The sequence below is a fragment of the Phascolarctos cinereus genome, unplaced genomic scaffold (assembly GCF_003287225.1).
Source record: "Phascolarctos cinereus isolate Bilbo 61053 unplaced genomic scaffold, phaCin_HiC Scaffold_4;HRSCAF=312, whole genome shotgun sequence".
Taxonomy (NCBI): Eukaryota; Metazoa; Chordata; class Mammalia; order Diprotodontia; family Phascolarctidae; genus Phascolarctos; species Phascolarctos cinereus.
The window spans coordinates 34,736,075-34,756,699 of NW_027555847.1; the positions used below are offsets into that span (position 1 = coordinate 34,736,075).

At 41.1% G+C, this 20,625-nt stretch overlaps 1 protein-coding gene across 8 annotated transcripts in view; it reads left to right on the forward strand.

Moving 5' to 3' along the window:
- Positions 1 to 20,625, forward strand: part of MITF (melanocyte inducing transcription factor) — a 273,400-nt gene that overhangs the window by 100,627 nt on the left and 152,148 nt on the right. Inside the window, exon 1 of one of the 8 annotated variants that reach the window (XM_021007552.2) lies at positions 9,271 to 9,422. The exons of 6 other annotated variants lie outside the window; for them this stretch is intronic. The gene's annotated coding sequence lies outside the window, so the exon portion shown is untranslated. Of the gene's footprint in view, positions 1 to 9,270; positions 9,423 to 20,625 lie in introns of those variants that run through there. One more of the 8 variants, XM_021007551.2, reaches the window with a different exon arrangement.

Consider the following 20,625-nt stretch of genomic DNA (forward strand, 5'->3'; position numbering starts at 1 on the left):
TTGTCTATCTCCGGTCCCATGGCTGTTGTGTTTTGTATGATTTTTTAATGATCACTTAGAGTCACTTAGCCGTTTGCATCATTGTTATTCCTGTACTTTAAGATTTAAGTTCGTCCAAGGTTGGTGATGACCTCAAAGAGTATTCTATTTATTATTAGTCAGTCATTTATTAGGCACTTACTATGAGCACCATGCCAAGTGCTAGGGTTACAAAGAAAGACAAAAGACAGTCCCCACTCTTGAAGGAGTTTGCAGTCTCATGGGGAGAGACAACTTGAAAACAACAATGAACAGGATAAATTGGAAATCCACAGGGGGATGGCACTAGAATTAAGAGAGATTAGGCAAAGCTTCCTGTAAAAGGTGGGATTTCAGCTGGAACTTGAAAGAAGCCAGGGAGGCCAGGATGCAGAGATGAGAAGGGAGAACATTCCAGGCATGGAATTAAGGGCATGTTTATTATTAGGCTTACACTGATCATTTATTCACTTAATTAATCATAGATTCTCAAATACAACTAACCCTAACGGGGGGGAGGGGGCCAGGATCAACCAACCAGCAAAACCAAGCTCCATAAACATTTAGGCAAAGCAACTTTAAAAATGGCTCCCAATGTTTGTACTGTGACTGTATCTTTCTGTTACTGACTGTTCTGTTACTGAGTGATAAAAAGAAACAAAGAGCGCATGCGTTGACAAGGCAGCTTGGATTATCGGCCAGCAGATTTACTGTAGATTTTGCTGTTTGATTTGTTATTGGTTGCTGTTTTTCCCCCCTCTATATAGTTTTAAATCAGCAAACATTTATTAAGCACCTGCTGTATGCAGAGTACTGGGCTAGATGTTGAGAATAATAATAGCTCTAATCAAAAATGTCTCCTGCCCTCTAGGAGTTTATATTCTATTGACTGGAATGCAGCAGGTGTTTAGATAAGTGTGTAAGGACTATATAAAAGTGAATATCAGCCAACAAGTATTGGGGAAAACAGGAAAATGAAATTTAAATATTCCTAGATTTTAAAATATTCTCTTTATTGAACATTCTTAATAGCACAATAAAATACCATTCAATATATATGCCGCAGTAAATTTAGCTATTCCTCAGTTGCTGAACATCATTTGTTTCCAACTCTTTGTTTTTTCCTTCACCAGCTCACAGCTGGATTATTTCAGTAGCCTTCTGATCAGCGACCCTGACTCCAATCTCTCCCCATTCCAGTCCATCCTCAACTCAGTTGTCAAATTGGTCTTCCTAAAATGCAAGTCTTAGCATATTACCTCCTCCTCTCCACCCTCAATAAATTCCAGTGGCTCCCTATTACTTTTAGGATCAAATGTAACATCCTTTGGCTTTTAAAGCCCCTTGCAACCTGACCTCTTCCTACATTTTTTCTTCTTACACCCTACTTCCCCTAATGAACTCAGCCACCTAATGATATGTGGACTCCTCACTGTTCCTTGAACAGGACATACCATCTCCCAACTCCTTTCACTTTCCCTGGCTGTTACCCATACCTGGAATGCTCCTGCTCCTCATCTTTGTGCCTAAGGTCACATATGTAGTAAATAGCAGAAATAGTAGTGGGAGCCTCCCCCTCTAAATCCATTGGTTTTACTAGTTTATCAAGACCTGCTTAGATATATGAACATTTTTAGAACTTCTGTCATCTAATTCCATGTTGTTTTCCTGAAGAGCCAAGCCACTTCAGAGTTCCACTAACAATGAATTAAATTATTTAAAAGTCTCTGTAAAAATTTATGAAATGAAATTTCAAAAGAAATCTCAAACTATTTAAAAAATTCAAAAGTGAGTGATGTGTATTTTCTAAGAAAGTTGTATAACAGTATTTCTTTACAATCAAATCCATATGGTCTATGATAACTTGTATTCTATAAATTGATTTCATTAAAATCATAGAGGTAAAGGAATATCCATTGTATCTAATCCATATTCAAATCAACCATTCAACAAAAATTTATTAAGTGTTTACTTTGTACAAGACTGTTGGCATTGGTATAGCTGCTGAAGTCCTACTTTCTTTACCTCTAGTTTTGCCTTCTGGATCCAAAAAGAATCCTGTTCAAAGACAGGGTCCATATCTCATGGTCCATATAGCCCCAGAGAAGCCTAGCTTTGGGATGTCCTCTTTCTTTGAGTCAGTGGACTCCATAGATTGACATATCCCACCTCAAACTGCTTCCACACTATTCCACTTGGTCTGCTGTTGCTCCAGAAATCAGTGTTGTTTCAACATGGGCTTCATCATTAGATGCATTTATCATGCAGTATCATTAGATTGTATTGCCTGTTGTCAGTGGTACCATTCCTTGGTGAAAATGGCTTCTGTACGCACTGGGCTTGTTGATCCCATGTGTACGTAGAGCACGGGCTGGCTAGGTGTGCTGACTGTGGGGAAATAGGTTGGCCCCCCCAGCCAGAGCTCTATGCGTGCGTGTGATGTTGGCCTTGTTTCAGGATTTAGTATTAAATAAGTGTGCTTCTTTGTCATTGGCAACCATGGGATTGGTGGCCAAATGTGACATGTGCGTTAATTGGTCCCAGCTTAACTAGTCAATGATTTTGAAATAATGGTCTTGTCAGCCTTATTTATTTGTAAGACTAGGCTATGTCTCTAAGAATATATTTGCATAATCTGCATTTACTGGAATTTGACTAGTTCTAGGAATAAAAAGGCAGCTCTTTGAGGTATCTCTTTCTCCTTAGAAATTAGCCAGTGCTGGCAAGGTGGAATTGGGTGCTGGATATGTAGTCCAAGGACCCGGGTTTGTATCCCAACTTTGCCACTTACCACTTGTATTACCTTGGGTGAGTCACTTAACATCTCTTGAAATCAGTTTCCTCATTTGTAAATGAGAGGATAGGACTAGAGCAATCGAATGGTCCTTTAGCTCTAATCTGTGATTCTATGATGATGTAGTGACTGTCATATAGCTAACTCAACTCAGCATATGTTATGTGAAAGGCAGTGCCATTCACCATGTAAAGAAGAGGGAAAATCAGTGAAGGCTTTTAGGGCTTTGAACACAGGATTTTAACCAATGCAGTGCTGGGAATGTTGATTATGGGGGCACAAAAATGTGGCACCTTTAACCAGCTGAGCTGCAGAGTCCAGGAATCCTTTAGGGAAAACAAAACCTTCCTCAGTGGAATAATTGGGTTTGTGCCCTTGATGAGCAATAGGATCAGGGATTTACATGTTTTCGAAAGGACCTCAGAGGTCTTCTAGACCCAACCCCCTCATTTTGCAAAAGTAGATACTGAGTCCCAGTGTGATTAAACAGCTTGCCCAAGGGTTTCCCAGACAGTAAGTGGCAAAGCCAGGATTTGAATCCAGAGCTTTTGACTCTAAATGCATTCTTCCCTCTCCTCATCCCCTTGCCAGTTTACCTAATGATTTGAGACATTTGGGGCTAGGAGAGCCTTTGAATGCAGCCTCTGATGTTTGAGATAACCCTCAAGACTTGTAAAACTCCTGTCTAAATTTTATCAAATACTGTTGGAAAGTAGGAACCTTCAGCCCATCTGCTTCAGGGATGTGGGTCTTAATGAATATCCCTCATCGGCACTCCCCCATAATTGTCATTTCCATGGCTGGCTTGGTTTTTGAGGACATTTCAAGGAGTTGACTTTATTTATTTATCTATCTATCTATCTGTCTGTCTGTCTATCTATCTATTTATTTCTTTATTTTTAATCTCTGCAGGCAAGAACTGTCTGATTTTTCTCTCTTCTCTCTCTTTCTCACTGTGCTGAGTTAGGTTACTAAGACTCCTTAGGATCTGACTCCTGTAATAAATCAATTCACAAACACTTATTAAGGGTTTTTTTTTTCCCCCATGATGAAAGCTGGGCTTTAGGGGGAATTATCTGGTGGTAGTATGCTGGGTAGAGGTAGGAGAAAGGAGAGGTATCTGGGAGATTGTGAGTTGACGGTGCCACACTCTGATAATCCAGGCATGAAATATAGCCTGTACCAGAGTAGTATTAAAGCAAGGGAGAGGAAGTGGATTGATTGAAGTTCTTAAACTTTTTCTTGTAGCTTGGACCGCTTTGTCAGTCTACTGAAGCCTATGGACCTCTTCTCAGAATCATGTTTTCAGATACATGAAATGCAAACAATTACAGAGGTAACCAGTTAGATTGAGATGCAGTTATTAAAACAACAATAAAAACAAAAACCCCATGGACCCTAGGTTAAGAACCTCTGTAGGGGATCCAGACATTGTAGAGGACTGCTTTTTGCTGTTTGGTGTTGGTGAAAAATGTATGGCCCAGGGAGGGAGAAGAGCTAACAATGGCAATAACTGACAGTTCTTATGTTATTTTGTTGTGGCCTCAGAACAATCCCCTGAGCTACTGGTAGGTTGGTGCAATCTTGATTTTATAAGTGGAGGCATTTAGGTGCAGGGAGGTGGCTTCACTTTGGTTTGTAGTCATCCTGGGGTCAAATCCTGGCTCTCCCACTTGTTAACTTGGTGACCCTGGGCAAGTCACTGAATGTCTGTGGGCCTCAGTTTCCTCACTGGTAAAATGAGTGGATTGGAAGATGGAATATTACTGGTAAGAAATGATGAATACGAAGAGTTCAGATGCATGGGAAGGCATATTTCAACCGATATAGACAGATTAATAAGCAGAACCTGGGAAAAAAAATGCACAATGACTACAACAACGTAAATGAAAAGAACAATAACACATTATCCTGAATGTTGTGTAAATATAATGACTAAGCTAGGCCCTGGAGAAGACTTGGGAAAATACACTTCCCTCCCATCTTTGTATAGGTGGGAGTCTATGGGTGTGGAAAATTGTATATGTTGGGGCAATTAAGCTAAGGTTGCCTTTGGAATGGGCAGCTAAATGGTACGGTGGATAGAGTGTAGGGTCTAGAGTCAGGAAGACTCATCTTCCTCAGTTCAAATCTGATCTCAGACACTTACTAGCTGTATGACCCTGGGCAAGCCCCTTAACCCTGTTTGCTTCAGTTTCTCATTTGTAAAATGAGCTGGAGAAGGAAATAGCAAACCACTCCAGTATCTCTGCTGGTAAAACCACTACAGTCATGAAATGAAAAGATGCTTGCTTCTTGGAAGGAAAGCCATGGCAAAGCTGGAGAGCATATCAAAAAGCAGAGACGTCACCTTGCTGACAAAGGTCTGTATGGTCAAAGCTGTGGTTTTTCTAGTAGCGATGTATGGCTATGAGAGCTGAGCACTGTAGAGCTGATGCTTTTGAACTGTGGTGCTGGAGAAGTCCCTTGGACAACAAGGAAGTCGAATCAGTCAATACGTAAAGAAATTAATTCAGGCCATTCACTGGAAGGTCATATATGGAAGCCTGAAGCTTAAATGCGTTGGCCACATAATGAGAAGATGGGACTCATTGGAAAAGAATGATTTTGGGAAAGATTGAAGTTAAAAGGAAAAGGGGACGGTAGAGGATGAGGTGGATAGATAGTGTCATGGAATAAATGAACATGAGCGACAGACTTTGGGAGACGTTGGAGGATAGGAGGGCCTGGTGTGCTGTGGTCCATGGGATCGTGAAAAGTCAGACATGACTGAACAACTAAATAACAAGGCTTTGGGATTCAGTCTTTAATTTCTGATGTAGCCCTTAAGACTTGCAACCCATATGTTTTGAATTTTAGCAGATGCTGTAGGTTGGAAGCCTTAGCCCCTCTGCATCAGGGATGTTACTCTCCAGAAGGCAGCATATTGTGTTCCCCGTAATCAACATTCCCAGCACTGGGTTGGTAATTCATGTATATATTAGACTTATAGGATCATAAGCGTGGAGTTTGAAGGGACCTAAGAGTCCAAACCCCTCATGTTATAGATGAGGAAAGTCAGCTTCACAGAGGTTAAGTGAATTACACAGAGACACAAAGCTGGTAAATAAATACCTGAGGTGGGATCTGAACCCAGCTCTTCTTGACCCTAAATCCCTCACCCTTTCCACCCTTTCCGTTTTTTCCCTTTCTTTTTTCTTTTTTGCTATAAGGAAACAAAGAATGCTAGTGGGGAAAGAGTAGGGACACATTTGGAAATTAGGGAGGAATATATGTATATATGATCCAATAATGTCTTCTTTTTAAATGGAGGGTTAAGCTAGATGATCTGGAAGGTCCTTTGCAGTTTTCAATCTATGATCCCATGGTAAGGTTAAAAGGACAGGATAATTTTTTGTTTCTTTCTGTCCTGTCTCCCTCAATCCTGCCATATTGCCTTTATCTCCATTGCTTCCAGTCTGGCAGTTTGAGGGGGAGTAGAAGTAGGAATGGGAATGGGAAATGTTAATCAACAAGCGCTTATTAAACACCTGCTATGTACCAGTGGAGGTGGCTACGTGGCTCAATGGATAGAGCGTTGGGTCTGCAGTCAGGAAGACCTGAGTTCAAATCCTGCCTCAGACACTTACGAGTTGTGTGACTCAGGACAAGTCACTTAACTTCTGTCTGCCTCAGTTTCCTCCATGGGTATACTAGTAGCCCCAACCTCCCGAGGTTAATTTGAGGATCAAATGAGATAATATTTGTAAAGCACAGTGCCTGATACATCATAATAGGCACTTAATAAATGCTTTTTCCTTCTCCCTCCATCCCTCACCAGGTACTATACTTAGATGCTGGAGACAGAAGGGTAAGATTTTACAATCTATTCTACTGGGAATATCCATGTTTTGGAGAGTTTTACATGGGGTGAGGGAGTTGGTTTGAAATCAAGGAAAATGTAAAAGTGGTAAGGCCAGGTTGTTTAGGGGGCAGGGAGGAGAGGATCCAGTAAGTTTCCTTTGTTATTCTGTGAAGACAAAGATACAAGATACAAGTCATAGAAAAGCCAGCAACTTTCCATGGTCTATGAAAGGCTGGACTTATCAGAAAGTATAAATCAGTGAGTGATTTTCAGACACTGTTTGCACCCACATGCTTTGACCCATCCAAGACTTCCTTTAAAGAGCTGTTCTTTGAGGTTGTTGTTCATGTTTGCTAAGACAAGGGGTGGGAGAGGTGGGCAAAAAATCACTGCTCTCTGATGCAGGTCACTTGGATGCAAATTAGAGTGTAAGGTGAGGGAGAGAGGATTCAGATATGTGAAAAAATTATTCTGTGCCCCTTTAAGAGCAGAAGTTTTGGAGTCAAAATATCTGAGCTTCCTCATCTCTGTTTCTTATAAGTTCCTTAACCCATTGAATATGTACTTGCAGCTAGGTGAATTGTAAATAGAACAGTGAAAAACATGTCTGGTCTGGAGTCAGGAAGAAATTGACTTCAGATACTTCCCAGCTCTGTGATCCTGGATAAGTCACTTAACCTTTGTTTGCCTCAGTTTCCTCAACTGTAAAATGGTGATCATAATAACACCTACTTTCCATAATTATAAGGTACTTAGCACAGTATCTGGCACGTACGTGTGAGTTATCATCATTATTGAAGCTTCAATTTCTTTATCTTTAAAATGGAGTTAGGACAACTTACATTAACCACCTCAAATGGCTTTTGGGAGGAAAGGGTGTTGTAAATCTTATATTCCATCTGCATGTGGCCTCTCTGTATCTAGGAAAACATCTCCTCCAGTAACAGAATGAGCGCCTTGAAGGTGAGCACTGAGTTTCTTTCTGTTAGGACCTGGTGCTTAGTAGATACCTCTTGAATACAATTCAGTGGAACAAAGTAAAGCAAAGCACATGAGCCCACGTTTCAGACCCTGAACCCCAGACTCCTTACTTATTAATGGCAGTGGGCAATTGATCCTGTCTACATTTTCTCAAGAAGAAGCAAGATGGAAAGTAGAAAGAATCCTGACCCTGAATAGGAGACCTGGGCTTGAAGACCTGCCATGGCCCTTGTAGGTTATGTGACTCTGGGAAAGTCTTCTCATTTATCTGAGAATTCTTTTCTTCACCTGTAAAATTAAGAGCATCATTGTACTCAAAAGCAGAGTGATGCAGATGATGGAGATCTGCCCTCAAAAGCAGGAAGTCTTGGGTTTGAATCCCACCTCTAACACATATTTTCTTTGTGACTTTGGGCAAATCACTCAACCTTTTTGTGCTCTAGGTAACTCTCTAAGACTGGGGTTTGTGAGCAGGGAAGGTCTCTGGCCCCCAAGAGGTCCATGGAGAAATTTTGGAGGTTCTATGAATTTAGATTGAGAAAAAAATACCCATTCGATATAATTGGTGTCCTTTTTAATCCTATGTATTTATTTTATTTTATTAAACATTATTCTGATAAGGGGTTCATAGGCTTTTCCAGGCTGTCAAAGGGGTCCATAATAAAAAAAAAAGTTAAGAAGGCCTAGTAGTGGCAGAGATGTTGCTCTTTTTTAGGGGAAGGGATAATTTCCTTACTCAGGCATCCCCATTTCTGTGAAATCACAGATCCAGACTATCCCTAGCACTACTCTTCTGAAGCCAGGCTCAAAAGCTAATAAAGCATGTATGGAATTATAATCTGAGTTTTGAGGGAAGGAAATATGATTTAGATTTATATAAATTCTTCTATATACCTGTTAGGGGAGAGTCTGTTGGAATTAAAAAAAATTCTGAGGTTTGTTCTAGGTCCCAGGTTATGCAAGCAAGATGCTTCACTTATGTTTGCCTCAGTTTTTCCATCTGTAACTTGGGATAATAATACCTTCACTAACCTCCCCTCTCCCTTGTGAGGAGAACACTTTGTCAACCACCAACTGCTATGCTGGTGTTGCTCAGTCATTTTTTTTTTCAGTTGTGTCTGACTCTTCATGACACTATTTGGGCTTTTCTTGGCAGAGACACTGGAGTGGTTTGCTATTTCCTTCTCCAGCTCATTTTACAGATGAGGAAACTGAAGCAAACAGGGTAAAGTGACTTGCCTAGGGTCACACAGCTAGTTAAGTGTCAGAAGCCAGATCTGATCTCAGGAAGATGAGTCTTCCTGACTGTAGGCCTAGCACTCTCTGCACTGAACCACCTATCTGTCCCAAATACTATGTACACATCTGTCATTATTGCCATCAGCTCTTGACCCTTCACAGGAAACTTTGACCACATATATTTCATAGAGCATGTTCCCTCTTTTCTGGTAGCAGGTCACTTTTCATTAGCAGCCATATGTTCCAGTGCTTAAAAAAAAAAAGAAAAAAGACCAACCCTTAACTGTTATTAGTGATGGGCTTGGCACGTCTTACGAAGCAGGACTCATTACTCATCTATCTTTCGTTTGCAGAAGTTCCTAAAGAAAGCCCAGATGCAAACTTTGCAGCCTCGGTTAGTAGGTGGCTGGTAGGAGACAAAGAGCCTGGCAGCTGGGTTCTGGAAGCTTGGGCTTTCCCAGCTTGCTCGGTGGCTCCTGGTGTCTTGGGGTGGTCAGGCGGCCTCAGTTTTTTCCTGGGGCAGAACTGCGAGGATGACTTCACCGGGTAAGTCTGGTTTTGTTTGTCTAAGTGAAAGCACCAGTTCTGGTGGAAGATCCTTCCTCGTTTGGGGGTTTTTGTCCCGAAGGGGCTGGAGCTGAGTCTGGGAGAACACACTCCAACATATTAATTATAGGGTGCATGCTGCTGATTTTATAGTTTTGATCGCTTTTAAAACACACACACACACACACACACACACACACACACGCGCTCACATACACCAAAACCAATTTCATTTTAAAAGTGCAACCACTATTCAGAAGCTATGGGTATGGAAAAGGGGAATTGGGGGGGGGGAATGAGCAAGTAGTGTGCAACTGCCCCATTGCCCTCTCGTGGCCTTGCCTTGGGAGAAGGATGGGGCCCACAAGTGAGTCTAGCATACCCTTTTTGGCTGTGAAGAGTGGCTGAGGTTTTGCTGGGTGCCTCTTCTCCCTGTTTTATGATAGGCGGTGAAGGTTTCATCTAGAGCCTTTTTTTTTTTTTGCCAGAAGCATGGTCCTAGGCCATTTACTATGGGGCTTTTTTCAGAAGAACATGGTTTTGCATTATGTCTGATGCTACAGTTTCCTATAATTAGGAGTGTCCCAAGCAGGCCAGCCTGTTTTGAGGTCAGCCTGCTGGTAGGATTCTCAGCCGTCCTTAGAAAGTAGCCTGGAGGTTCCTATGATGAGCTAATAAACGTGTTGTTTTTACCCCCAGAATTAAATGTCCCTTTCTATTAAAGCTGTGGTCTGTGTAGCCAAAGCATGTGATTTTTAATAATCACTACTGAAAAAAAAAGCAATGGAAAGCTCTGACCAATAACCAAGGCAAAAAGCCATTTTCATCCCATAAACTCCTCTCTTGTCCGGGATCTGTGGTGGCAGAAAGGGCTTCCCCTCCTGTGTCTTTTTCTGGAAAATTACTTGGTGACAAAATTCTGAATATAATATTTCTCCTAACGAATGGACTTTGAAGTCTTAGGACTGAGGTTCCAAATATGGGCACTCTGCTGGTTAACTGCCTACCGAGTGGTTGGTATTGTTTGGTCCTATTACCTATACCCCCGTACCTTAGCTGTTTGCCTTGGTCCTTCCTGTGGACAGCCAGACCGAAAAGATGTAGGAGGAGAGGGACTGGGATGTGTGTGTGTTTATATGCATGCATACACGTGTGTATATGTATACATGCACACATGTGTGCACGTGCGTATATGTGCATGTATATGTTGTGTATGTGTATATCCGTGAGCATATGCATGTGTGCATGTGCGTATATATGTGTATAGGTGTGTATGTGCATGCATGTATATGTGTAAATATATGTGTATGTATATATACATATGCATGTATATATGTAGATCTATATGTGTATGCATGTGTGCATATGCAAATGTATGTATGCTTGTACGTGTGTGTGTGTGTGTGTGTGTGTGTGATGACTGCCCTGCCCCACTGAGAGCTGTCCAGGGCTTGAATCCTTCTTCACTGGGACCTTTTCTGTGAGTTCACCTCTGATTTTCCCTGCCATTTCTAAGGGAACTGGTACTTGAGTAACAATCCAGGAGACCTGGCTTTTAGTCTGGGCTTTGCTACTTTCTTGATCTGTATCCCAGGACAAGTCTTCATTTCCCTAGGGTTCATTTTACTCATCTGTAAAATGGAGATAATAATAGCATCTATCTGCCAGGGTTTTTTTGAGGATAAAATGCACTATTATTTGTAGATTGCTTTGCCAACTTTAAAGTGCTGGTTATTATTGTTATTGTGATTTTCATCTCTGACTCCAGGTCCATCACTCTTAGGCTGTTTCATGCTGTTTCTTCTTTTGGGGGAATGAATGGTTCATTTTTAAAAAAGAAATCATCATAAGATTCCTTTAAGTAGTGAAAACAAACACCCCTGTACAATGACTGGTTTGATCGGCAGCCGTCTTAGTATGCACCATTTGAAGGGATCACTCTGTTGCATAAAGCAAAGTAAACTGGTCTATGGTTTGAGACATGATCGGATAAAGAGCCTTCTTAGGCACAGTAAGATAGTACACCTAATGCATCATTCTGAGTTCAGCCCGTTAACTCTCCTTAAACTCAGAGATGCTGTATTTGAGCAGAGTTAACGGGAGATGCTGCTTCTCTTGCCCAAGTTGCAATCTCAAATGGGAAAGCTTGAAGCGATACCTGAGGATGTAGCTATGCAACCTTCCTTTCTCTCACCTTCCCCAATTTAGAAAATGGAGAATATAGACTCCTAGACTCTTCGAGCTCAAGGGAATCTTCCGACTAAGCAAATCTATTCCCATCTCTTTCACCCTCGGTGAAGTCCAGGGTCCTACCCAACTGCTGACTTCACATCCTTGGCTGGGGTATGAATCAGCACTTTTACCTGGCTCTAATGCCTTAGCCAGGGAATTTATTTTTTAGGGAAGTGAAAAGTCATCTGTCAATGATTTGGGAATCAATTATCCCATTTGTTGATTATCCAGTCTGATTATCTGGTCCTTTCCTCCTGTGCCCCATCTTTGGTTTCTTTCACTACTTTAGCAGCAGCCCCACCGTCACAGTGAGTCAAGTCCAAGAAAAGGTAAAATTCTGACCAGTTCATCCCAGGACATTTTTTTTTTAGGTGCCTATTAGGAGATTCAGCTTTCAAACCAATAAAAGGACACAGTGCCCTTATTTAACTTTGGTATTGGACATATGTTGATATTCTTTTAGAGAATTCATTCAGCTCTAAGACAACAACAACAACAATATTAAAACCAAATGCTTGCAGCAAATAAAATCTGTTCTCCAGTCCTGAAGTAATCCCAAAATAGTTCAAATGAAACAAGGGGGAAAAAAATCACCAGGCGGTCTCAGAGTGTGGAATTTTATTTCATCTCTTTAGTGCTTACAATCCACGTATCGTACTAATTTTTGTTTGTTTGTTTCTTTTGTCAGCAGAGCATTTGAAAGGATGGCTAACGAGGGATAAAAAGCCGATTTTTAAGCTGTCCTTTCCATGACACCAATGTTCTAAGTTCATTTTCCAGATGAACTATTTTTAGTATCTACATTAAAAAAAAATCCTGGACCCATAATGAAACTGTATGAGTTAGAAATTAATTTAGTGGAAAACCTAGCTCAGACTATAAGATATTCCAGTGTGGGTAATGTGTACGGTGCCTCTTGGAAGAGGTAACACATGCCAAGTTTCTAGGGGTACAGCAGACTTGGCCTGCTGGGGCTGGGGATGTCATGGAATAGTTTTGCTTTCTGATCATGCTCCCCTGTTAACCCAGACACTTTCCTAAATTGGTGGTCTCACTACCCAGAGCACTGGTATATTGCTTGGAGTCTTCCTTACTGCCAGTGAAGGGTGCTGCATTTGAAGACCTTCAAACTCAGTCAGAGGACATTGCTTTGACCCCCAGCCTGATCACTTTCTATCTGTGTGACCTAAGGCAAATCACTGTACTTTTCAAGGCCTCAGTTTTCTCATCTGTATATTTAATAAGGGCAGACTAGATAATCTCCAAAGTTTTTTCTAACTCTGTGTTTCTTTGATCTATATGCAAAGATCTAATCCTGAGTCATACATTTTTCTCTTCCTGGTTGGCTTCTGGGGCACCCAACCTTCCATGGAGCCATCCAGATGAGCTTGGTCTTTTGATCTAGAGCAAAAAAGAAAAAAAACACCTTTCACTGATTTCTCTCTTTCCCTGATCTTTTATCCCAGTTTGAGGTACCAAGCATCCTGACCCCTCCTGATCTCTGAGCCTCTTTGGCACCTTGGGTTCAGAGATCCTATGTCCCAAATCCCTGATTGTTCATTTTCTTTTACCTGCCACTGACTACCATAAATAGATGCCCTGTATTGGCATATATTCCTTATTTCCTTTCTACTGTCTGCCACCCCCATTCCATACTTTTATGAGTGATTTAAGGGTTTGCTTGTTGGGGGGGAAAAGAACACATACACCCCTTTAAAAATATATACATACATGTACACATATATACACATACACACATATACATATATGCATACATACATGTTATATATGTATACATATAAATAGAAGTAGATTTCTCAAGTTACAGATAGAATTGTACTTCACTTTGAAACTGAGAAGGCAGGTTTTCTGACTTCCTCTCCAGTATTCATTTATTGAAAGGCTTTGATTTCTTGGAGTGATTTGGCTGGCATGTTGAATTGTTTGTATTGGGCATTGCAAAAGACCCCAGAACTTCAGCTAGGCTGACAATTATACCCAAACTGTTGACTGTCGCTATTTTTAGTCACAAATTTGTAGCTGGGACTGGAACACAGGATTCTTAATTCGTAGGCTACTGCTTTTCCCATAATTCCATGTGTGTGTGTGTGTGTGTGTGTGTGTGTGTGTATACAGTGCAACAGAAATATAGATGTAAACATAAAATTATTTATAAGATTTTGGAACTTAGACTTTTAAAAAATGTTCATCCAGGAATTTAAACCGACATCAAATGCAACTTTGCGAGTAAAATGAAAAAATTCAGCCTATTTAGCAACTTATTGTTTGGAAACTTTTAGTTCACCCTGAGGGCAGCTTTGCTCCCAAAGTCGCCTTTTGTTTTCCGCTTAGTATTTTGTGACTAGAATATTTCTACCTGTTCTGTGTTTCACCCTTCACACCTTGACTCTGGCAAATTATTGTACCTGGTTCAAGAAAACATTTTTTAAAATTATTGACATCTTTGGTTTTTACATCATCTTCACTTATATATGGGCCTCTGCTTCTATAATATGGCCAAAGATCCATCTTCTGTAATGAAGAATAGAAAGAAAAGGGAGGGAGGGGCAGTTCCTCATCTCTTTTTTGGGACCAGGCTAGGTAGTTATAATTATTACATAGTTTAGTTTCTTTCCATTTCCATTTTTAAGGGTTGTTGTGTGTGTCTCTCCTATTAGACTATAAGCTCCTTGAGGGCAGCAACTGTCTTTTGCCCCTTTTTTGTGTCCCCATTGCTTAGCAAGGTGCCGGGGATACAGCAGATGCATAATAGATGTTTATTCTTTGATGTGTTATTTTCCTGGTTCTGTTTATTTTACCCAGACTCAGTTCATCTAAGTCTTCCCAGGCTTCTTTCTGTGCTACATGTTCCTCATTTGTTATATCACATTTTAGTCTGGACCCCCTGTGCCGAGACTCTTACATCAAGCTGGTGAGCCGTCTGGAGCACAGTAAATTCCAGATGACTGGAATCTGCTGTCTCTCTACACACATTAGGAGGTTACACAATGTTCTCTTGAGGCACTTTATTTACAGCTGACAATAATGGGGTATGTGTGTGTGTGTGTGTGTGTGTGTGTGTGTGTGTGTGTGTGTGGTTTTATGATGGGCTGGGGTGAGGGAGGAATAGTGTGGTGTGGAGAGGGTGTTATGGATTGGGAGAAATGCCAATATTTTAATAATAGTATTTATATAGCCCTTTAAGGTTTGAAAAGTACTTTATACATGTTGGCTCTCCCAGAAACCCCATAAGGGAGGTGCTTTTATTATCTCCATTTTGCACGTAAGGAAACTGATTCACAGAGAGGTTGTGTGACTTGCCTAAGGTCACAAGGTTAAAGTATCTGAGAGGATCGGAACTCAGGTCTCCCTGACTCTAGATCCAGTTTTCTATGTGCTTGTACCCAGGAATTCCACTATTTTTGTAATTCTGGATCCAGATTTCAGAAGGCCAAGTTCATACCACATCAGACATATATTAGCTTTTGACCTTGTAGAAAGTCAGTCTTTGAGCCTCAGTTTCCTCATTTGTAAAATGGAAATAATAATACCTATAGAACCTACCTTACAGGGTTGTTTTGATGGTCAAGTATGATGTCCTAATGAAATGCTTTATAAGCTTTAAAGCCCTAAATTTGCTAAAATGTCTGCTACATAATATAATCTGTTCTGTATGTATCTGTGTATATAATTGTTATCAGGAAATGGATTTTAATGTAGAGTGGCATATGTATTAAAATGAAGTTGTAGAGTAGCAGTTTCCATGGCAAATCCTTTCTCTTTTGGTGGGTGGGATAGGCCTGGATTTCCTAGTGGTAAGCCAGTGCCAGTTTGAGACCAAATCCATATGTCTGTGGAATGTTGTGGGATTTTGGATGTACTTCTTTAAGGGGATTCATATCTAATTTTTTCCTCCTCTTCCAATTGGTCTAGACACACCTGGGAATTCATAGAATAATAAAAGCTTTGGTTCTAGAAAGAATTTTGTAAGACATCCAGGCAGACTCCTACACTTTACAGATGACAAAGGAAAGTCTGAGAGAGGTGGAACCACCTTGTGCAAGGTTACCCAGCTATTTAGTGAAAGGAGTCATGGTAATGGGCCCCCAATATCCTTACTTTCTCTTCTTCTGCCTTTTCTATAGCACCCTACTGCTTCTGCTATAATCTCACAGTAGGCATCTTCTATAAACAGGTGACTACTGGTACTCCAGCCCACTGCTGTCAATATTTGACTCAGAGACCCACAGATTCGTATTATCTATGATGTCATGTTTTTTATTTGTTTCATTAAACATTTGTCACGTTTTAATCTCATTCAGGCGCTCTTGAGAGTTTTGCTGGCTGCTTGGTATGCCTGTTCTATACTGCTGGGTAACTCACCCATCAAAGATGTCTGGTGGGCAAGTCAATAAGCATTTATTAAGTTCCTGCTGTATGCCAGGCACTCTGTTAATTTCTAGGGATGCAATGAAAGGAAAACTAAACAAGTAAACTGAAGCTAACACTAAAACAACACAGCCCCCCCCCCCATGGTCCTTGCTCTCAAGGATCTTACAATCTAATGGAAAGAGACACCAAGTAAGTAGCTATATATAAATACGATAAATTGGAGAAAGCAGAGGGAAGGTACTGCCATTAAGGGAGGTTGAGAAAGGCTTCTCGTAGAAGATTGCATTTTAGCTGAGACTTGAAGGAAGTCAGGAGGTGGAGCTGAGGTTTGTTGGTGTTCAGTCGTGTCTGACTCTTCATGACCCCATTTGGGGTTTTCTTGGCAAGGATCCTGGAGAGGTTTGCCATTTCCTTCTCCAGCTCATTTTACAGATGAGGAAACTGAGGAAAATAAGGTTAAGTGACTCTCCTAGGGTCACCTAGCCAGGAAGTATCTAAGGCCAGATTTGAACTCAGATCTTCCCGATTCCAGGACAGGCATTCTTATCCACTGCACCACACTTTCTCTCTCTCCCTCTTTCTCCTCTTTAAATTTGTATCATTTCTTACGGCCCCTCTCACCAGTCCCAGTCCAGCAAGTCTTCCTCTTTTGAAGCGCAGAGCAAATGCTCAATCAAGGCTTGCTAATTGACTACCTGACTGGCATTGCCCTTGGACCCAAATGAAAGCATGGCAGAATTTGCAGAGGCCTGGTCTAGCCTGAACCATGGACGATGGAGTAATCCCCTCCGCGACACTCACTTTCTATTCTGAGATCATTTCGTTTTTATTATTTGCCTGGTCACAGCACAAACTATTTAAGGCCTTTGGACCAAATTTAGAGTCTGCCTGATTCCAGGACTCATTTGGAGCTCTGAGAGTCTGGGCTTCTTTAGCCTTTGCTTTCATTAAACTCTTTAAAAAGACTCTTGAAAAAAGTCAATATATTCAGCACACACTGTTTTGCCTTTTTTAAGCAATTTAAGATCGAGAGACCTTATAATTGTAGGTAGCATCTGAAGGGGAAAAAAAAGAGTAAAAGGCTCAGTCAACAGCGAATTGGGTTGGGACAAGGGCGAATATTCCTTGAGGAAGAGCTTCACTTCTGAGGATGATCGGCAGCTTCCTTCAAGGCTCAGCTCAGTTGTTTCCTTCTCTGCCTTTCCTGATCTCTCTTCATCCCTGCTTCCCCTCATCCTAGTTGTTAATGCTCCTCCCTCCCCCCAATCATGTTATATTTACTGTGTATGCATTGTATCCCTTCGGAGAATGGAAGCTCTGTGAGGTCAGGCATTGTTTTTGTCTTTTGTGTCTTCAGTGCCTTGAGCACAGTAAGTGCTTAATAGATGTTGAATTGAATTGAAAGCTGACAGTGACCTTTAGCTGGATTCTTCCACGTATCCACTGCTTGCATTGTGGAAGAATTTATAGTTGAGAGGAGCACCTGGCCACTTTTAAGGTGACTTACAAATAGGTAGTTAGGTGGGCTGGGTCTGGAGTCAGAAAGACCTGAGTTCAAATACTGTCTGGGACATCTTTCCTAGCTCTGTGACTCTGGGGAAAAAAATCACTTCATTTGTCACAGTCTCAGGGTTTTGTTTTGTTTTTTAGGCAATTGGGGTTCAAGTGTTTGGTCTGAGGTCGGATTTGAACTCAGGTCCTCCTGACTTAAGAGCCAATGCTCGATCCACTGTGCCACCTAGCTGCCCCCAAGTCTCATTTTTTTTAATCTGTAAAATGGGATCATAATGGTACCTACCTTCCAGTGTCTTTGTGAAAATCTAAGGAAATAAGATTTGTAAAGTGCTTTGCAGACTTTAAAGGTGCTATATAAATGGTATATGCTAGGTTTTTTTTTTCAGACATAGGAGAAATCCTGTGGCAAAGGCATGGAGGCAGGAGATAGCATACTAAGTTTGGTAAATGTCGAGTTGGCTCAAACTGGACAGTGTGTGAAGGGAACTGGAAAAGAGTCAGACTGTGAAATTATTTAGATGCCAACCTGAAGAGCTTGTATTTTACTCTGGAGTATGTAGAGAGTCATAGAATATTCTTGAGCTGAGGAGTGACGTGGTCAGGCCTATGCTTTAGGAATATCATTTCACAGCTAAATAGTGCAGGGTTTAAAGAGGGTAAAGGTTTAGGGGCAGGGAGAGATTTTTAGAGGGTATTGTAGCAGTCCTGCGCATAAAAAAAAAGCATGTCTGAATATTTCTGTAATCCGGGTTGCAGTTCTGGCCTTTGCACCCCAAGAAAGATGTGATTAAATTAGGCAGGTGTGAGAGGAGGCCAGCTAAAAATAAGACTCAGTTTCCTTAACTGTAAGATGAGGATCATAACAGCACTTTCCTCCCAGGGTTGTTGTGAAGATACAATGAGATTACAAATATTTGTTAAGCATTTTGCACAGTGTGCACAACACATAATAGATGCTTCATAAATGCTTGTTTCCTTCCTTCCTTTCTTCCTTCCTTCCTTCCTTCCTTCCTTCCTTCCTTCCTTCTTCCTTCCTTCCTTCCTTCCTTCCTTCCTTCCTTCCTTCCTTCCTTCCTTCCTCCCTCTGAGGCCTGGAAAAAGAAAGGCAGGGAGAAGACTTGATTGAAACCTTATAAAATCTTGCATGGTGTAGATAAGATGCACTCTGAGTCAGTCATCAAATCCTCACCCAGTGGATGATGGGAAATCATCAAGATTTTATTAAGTACCTCCTTTTTGCCAGGCACTGTGTGAAGCCCTGGGACTACAAAAACAAAAGTGAATTGAAAATGAAAATAGAATGGAAGCTTCTTGAGGGCAGGGGCCAAGTCCCTTTTGAATCTTGAGCAGGCTAAGTTTAGATCAAGGAAAAGGAAGAGCTGCCCTATCTATTAAGTTTCTTGTAATTGTATTTCTTTGTAAGAAGAATGGATTAATATAAGTGCATTCAAACATGTGTTTGGACACATTTAGGAATGACCAGATTATCCATGTGAATGAGGCTTAGAATAGCCTAACCTTTCAGGCTGATGTAAGGGAGGACAACCATGCCTTCTGTGGCATGCTCTCTGAAGTTGTGGTTGGCAACAGAATAAATGGCTACTGGATGAGTTGCAGTGGATGGTACGATGGTTCCCATGTTCCCAAATAAGTAAAGAAAACCTTTGCAAATGAACAGATGAATGAAAAAGCATTTATTAAGCTCTTGCTGTATGCCAAATACTGTGCTTTGCATTAGTATTGATTTTATTACTGTTTCCAGAGCCAGAGGTGGAAAGGAAGGGAAGGATGAGGGAACATCACGGTATGAAGATGTCCAGGGTGCAGGATGGTAGGCCTAGATCAGTGAGATGTGTAGAACTCTCAGGGCCTCAGGCTGGGAGGTATATGAGGGAGGAGGGAGGAAGGGAGAGAAGAAAGGTTGAAGATGATCTTCAAGGTCCCTTTGCAGCTCTAAGATTCTCTGATTCTGACTCCTTTCAGTTGGTGGCTTTTGTTGTTGATAATGCTATCGGTCGAAGGAGACTTTTTATCATGTGGCGTGCTACAGATAAAGCAGATGATCTGGATTGTCAATTCTTTCTCCCTTCCTTGAATGCTGCCTCTAGTATAGCCTCCAACAACTATTGGTGAACCCATTTCCCAGGGTGCACCCAGGTATCAATGAAGACACTAAGTCCTTAAATCTCTCTCCGATGCCTTATTTGTATCCCTAATCTGGCTACATTCTTGATGCAGTTTATATTTAATGATGCTACAGCTATTGACTGTTGCAACCATCCAGCCCTGCCCTGCCCCTCTTATATTAACAAAGCTGTATGCTATTTCTGATAGACGAGCTGAGTACCACTTATTTTAAGTCAAGATGAAAATAACTCATTTACTCTCATTTGGGTCTGTTCCACTTGGAGAGACACGTGTTTTTAAGTGCCTAAATGAAATGTCACGCTTTTGCATCATTTTCTCAGAGGCAGATGTAGCCGAACCTGATCCCTGGTATTTTCCCGCCATCTCTTATCTGCACACTTTTTAGTGAGACAGAGTAAAGGCAGACATCACTGGAAAGGGAGAGGTGAGGCCAGAGCCTCTCCTGTCTGGTTTTATGGAGAACATGAGAGTGTTTGTATTTTTTATGACTCTTTTCTCCCAAAGTTGCCAACTAATGCAGAATCACCATGGCAAAAAGGAGGTAATGCTGGAATGTTTGGGAAAGCCAGGGCTTCCTCTCTTTTGTCACAGTAGAGAAATGTACCAACTTGTGCCTTGTCTCTTTCCGAGAGCACTTATGGAGAGACTTCCCCAAACACTTTTGAAATAATTTGTGCACCAGATTTTGAGTATTTTTATAAAATATGAAGATGAACCTGATACCTCAGAGGATTTTGGATTCATGTCTATAACACTGTACTAGACAATTTTTTTTTGAGAAGGTTGTTGTTGTTCCCTTCTTGTGATTTCATTAGCGTGTGGGAAATTCCAGTGTGGAAACTCCTTCCATTGCATCATGATGTAGTAAAAAGAATACTGTCTCTAGCATTGTTAACAAGGTGCTATGTTTGAATCA